Raw genomic sequence first — 4,670 nt, 5'->3', positions numbered from 1 at the left:
ACGTTGTCGAACTGTTCGTGCAGATGGTTGTTGTCTTGGAAACGTCCCCATCTGTTGAGTCAGGGATCGAGACGTGACTGCACGAACCGTTACAGCCATGCGGATAAGTAGCCTGTCATCTCGACTGCTAGTTATACGAGGCCCTTGGGAACCAGCACGGCGTTCCGTATTACCCTCTTGAACCCACCGATTCCATATTCTGCTAACAGTCATTGGATCTCGACCAACGCGAGCAGCAATGTCGCGATACGATAAATCGCAATCGCGATACGCTACAACACGACCTTTATCAAAGTCGGAAACGTGATGGTACGCATTTCTCCTCCTTACACGAGGCAACACAGCAACGTTTCACCAGGCAACGCCGGTCAACTGCTGTTTGTGTATGAGAAATCGGTTGGAAAGTTTCCTCATGTCAGCACGTTATAGGTGTCGCCAACCTTGTGTGAATTCTCTGAAAAGCTAATCTTTGGCGTATCACAGCATCATCTTCCTGTCGGTTAAATTTCGCGTCTGTAGCACGTCATATTCGTGGTGTAGCAATTTTAATGGTCAGTAGTGTACGTAAACCATATTTTTGAGACTTTTCAGGATTTCCAAACGAACCTGTTGCAAATGCACTTCTCGTGTTCGTCGCCGGATCATATTTCCCAAATTCCACAAAATTTCGTCGGTACAACTGTTCTGCATCTTAGATGGTGATAGACGCTGCTGTCACTGCTACAAACCGTGTCTGATTTCGAAGACACCGCTCGATTGTCATGAGTGGCGCCTTGTTGCAGTGACAACGGCATCTATAGGTAAATGGAAGAGGGATCACCTCTCAGCTGCAACGGGAGATTAAGCGAAATCAGCGGCGACGTGCGAAACTGTGTACCAGAGGGGATTCGAAGCCGGGATCTCCTGCACGGGCTATATCGGTCGGCCTCACGGGCAATCCACACTCACACCGAGCGCCACAATCCGGGTTGGAATGCCGGTCCGGTACACATTTTCGCTCGTCGCCGCCGATTCCCCTTAATGTCCCGCTGCAGCTTACAGCTGTGATCCCCGTTCCATTTGCACGTATTGTTTAACAGCTGCGGGATCTACGTGGCGTCTGTTCTTTCGAAGGAAGGAAGGAAGGAAGTTTATTTGTAAAATTTATATTTCTGATCTTTGTTTCTTTTTGTTTCCATTCTCATTAACTGAGGATAAGTTTCTCGCTTTGCGTTATTTCTGGCCTGACCCCGTGTTCACGCTAATAATAAAAATTCCGTTTGTAAGAGCCAGCATAACCTAAGGAGAAATGGACCTTTGACGTGTGACCTGAAGCGGAACTGCGAGCTTTGATAAGACGTGGTCCGGTCAGCAACAGCCCCAGACGCGGAGTCAGCTGTTGCGTGATAAGGCGAGGCCACGGGCCATGGCTGCGTGAGACACTCGTCTGGCAGACTCCCATGGCAGCGCTCCAGAGAATACAGAGCCATGCCTGTTAACTTCCATTTGTTCCTCTCAAGGACGGCAACTGCTACCAGAAGGAAGCCAGGTACTTTACCAAAAACGGAACACTGTTCTTCACCTGGAACGAGAGCCCAGTTTATCAATCTTCGCGTAGTGCAATACGCAGGGAATGTCATGTACTAACTCTTCACAAGACAAGAGGCTGGTGCTTGCAGGGCAACTACACATGGATATATGGATATGGAATCAGCTCTTTCGGACATGTCCGAAAGAACAGACACCATATCCATATATCATTCTGGCAACACCAGCCATGACCTTCTTCTTCTGTGCGGATGCACACATATTCCCCAAACTCTTGCGGGACTTGATAAAAATGTCTGCCACGAATAATGAGTGTGTTGGGGCGCGACACTACGAATGTAGTGTGTGGACATACAAGATGAGAATGTGGGTCTCGCGGGAGGCGTGCTGAAGATAGTCCCTGCGGTGGCGCTACCCTCTGTGTCCTCGGTGGCTCAGATGGACAGAGCGTCTGCCATGTAAGCAGGAGATCCCGGGTTCGATTCCCGGTCGGGGCACACATTGCCACCTGTCCCCGTTGATATATATCAACGCCCGTCAGCAGCTGAAGGTATTAATATAATTCTAATTTCGTTCTAGGAGGCTGTAGGTCATCAATGGTGTCTGTTCTGTCCGAAAGAACAGACGCCATATCCATATATCATTCTGGCAACACCGGCCATGACCTTCTTCTTCTGTGTGGATGCACACATATTCCCCGAACTTTTACAGGACTTGGTACGAATGTCTTCCACGAGTAATGAGTGTGTTGTGGTGGGACACTACGAATGTAGTGTGTGGACATACAAGGTGAAAATGTGGGTCTCGCGGGAGGTGTACGCGAGATTATCCCTGCACACATGGATATAGCGATTACATATGGGCTACTCACATTTAACTCATACATCGATGATGTTCGAAATTCTGAGAAAAGTAGGGGCAATGTTTAGGGAAAGACGGGTAATATACAATAGCCAACAATAAGGACGGAAAACCAACGCGGGTAATATACAATAGCCAACAATAAGGACGGAAAACCAAGAACAAAGTAAAAGACTAAGACAGGAATGCAGTATTTCGCCACTTCTGTTCAATCTGTACGTCGAAGAAAGAACAACGGAAACAAGAGAAAGGTTCAAGAGCGGCATTAAAATTCAAGCTGAAAGAATATCAATGATAATATTCGCTGATAACACTCCTATCCTCAACGAAAGTGAAGAATTGCAGTATTTGCTGAACGGAATGAACAGTCTAAATAAGCTGCCACCTGAACACTCCTTTTATATACGATGACTGTTGCTTGCTGAATATTCGGTCGCTGTTAAATATTATTAATCAAATCCAGCTAGTCTCAATCCGTGTGCCTCCTTTCTCCAACTTGGGTCAGACTTTACCTTCTTACCGGCTGCAGGCTTCTTGTTCTGTTTCACTCCACCACATAAATTAGAAGTGAGATGCAATTCACTTTCTTATCTTCGAAATTACAACTCAATGCATCATAAATGAGGACATCTACCAATTCGTATACTGTCTCTCTGTGCTACGGACATAACAGATCCCATATTCAAGTTGGTAATTGACAACTACGCCAGATTTATTATCTTTCTCATTTCGCATTCTCCGATTTCGTGGAGCTTCTTATTCAGCGCAGCCCGCTCGACGGGTCTCCTATCCGCAACTCAGAAGATAGCCTTCGCTGAGAGCTACTCACTTTCGTACAGTCACTGGATGGTTCTGGTATCAGCACCTACCATTTAAAACATCTCCAAACAGTGGGGTGCTCACCACTTATCGATTACTCTCAATCAGGAACATCTTTTCTCTGACATACGTATTTAAGGACGTTATACTTCTCGTTCAAGGAATGGGAGGTATCACTACAAGAATATGCATTGAGAAAAAAATTGAAGAAAGACAAAGGTAATGAGAGGTAGCAGAAATGAGAACAGAGAGAAACTTAACATTGGGATTGTTGATTACGAAGTAGATGAAATTACGGAATTCTGCTAACTAGGCAGCAAAATAACCAACGATGGACGGAGGAAGAAGGACATGAAAAGCAGAATAGCACTGGCTAAAAAGGACATCCCTGGCCAAGAGAAGTCTACTATTAGGGCTTAATTTGAGGAAGAAATTTGTGAGAGTGTAGGTTTGGAGGCCAGCGTTCTACGATAGAGCGATATGACCTGTGGGAAAACCGGAAATAAGAGAATAGAAGCATCTGAGAAGCGGTGCTGCAGAAGGATGTTGAAAATTAGGTGAACTGATAAGGTAAGGAATGACGTGGTTATCCGCATAATTGATTAGGAAAGGAATATAAAATCAAGTTCAATTTTTCCATGCTTTATTTTCGTTCTAAATTATTCTCGAATTTGTTTCTTATATTCCGATTTATGATCGCGAAAAAAGCGGCTTCAGACTATTGATTTCGGTCAGTGGTAGCCTGAAGCCAGTTTTTGTGAACATATACTACATTAAAAGAAATTCGACGCTTTCTGGATCATTGTTTTTATTCACGACTATGACGCCGCTTGTGAATCGGGACAAATTTATACGGACATTAATATGGAGTGTGTCCACCGCTTGGCTATATGACAGCTTCAGCTTCGCTGGATAAATTTTCAACAAGGTGCCTGAGTGTCTGTGGAGGAATGGCAGCCTGTTCTTCCTCAAGAGCCGAACCAGAAGGTCATGAAGTCGGACGCTGAGTTCTGGACCAAGGTCGATGTAGCAACACACCCATTTACGTCCGCGTCTGTGCCTACATACATACTCCGCAAGCCACCATATGGGGGTATGCCACCGCCATCACGCAGTACACAAAGCTATAAAATGTATTCTTATCCTTCTGCTTTTATTGTTTTCTTAAGCACAATAAGCTCCAACAACAAAACGCATCGGCACAGCTTGACAGCACTTCGTCCGCACTTCACTTCCTCGGCACTACACACGATGGCACGTAATGTTCTCCAGGCATTCACCAAACTCAAACACGTTTGTCGGATTGCGGCAGGGTATAGCGCGGGTCATCACTCCAAATAAATCGTCATCCACTGTTCAGAGGCGCCACTCTTTGCAGCACCTCAACCATCGTATAGCGTTGACTTATCAGCTGCTCGACCGTTGTACGTCATTCGTATTGACTCTCATTGCACAGTCGTTGT

The 4,670-nt window shown here is 45.6% G+C and overlaps 1 non-coding gene across 1 annotated transcript; it reads left to right on the top strand.

Annotated features, from left to right (window-relative positions):
- Positions 1-1,950: 1,950 nt before the first annotated feature.
- Trnat-ugu lies at positions 1,951-2,024 on the top strand. The gene has a single exon. It is a non-coding gene; the product is annotated as a tRNA-Thr (tRNA).
- Positions 2,025-4,670: the final 2,646 nt, after the last annotated feature.

Source organism: Schistocerca piceifrons, chromosome 2 (assembly GCF_021461385.2).
Source record: "Schistocerca piceifrons isolate TAMUIC-IGC-003096 chromosome 2, iqSchPice1.1, whole genome shotgun sequence".
Taxonomy (NCBI): Eukaryota; Metazoa; Arthropoda; class Insecta; order Orthoptera; family Acrididae; genus Schistocerca; species Schistocerca piceifrons.
Note: the sequence above shows the minus strand (reverse complement) of the source record. Positions and strands in the feature narration are given on the sequence as shown.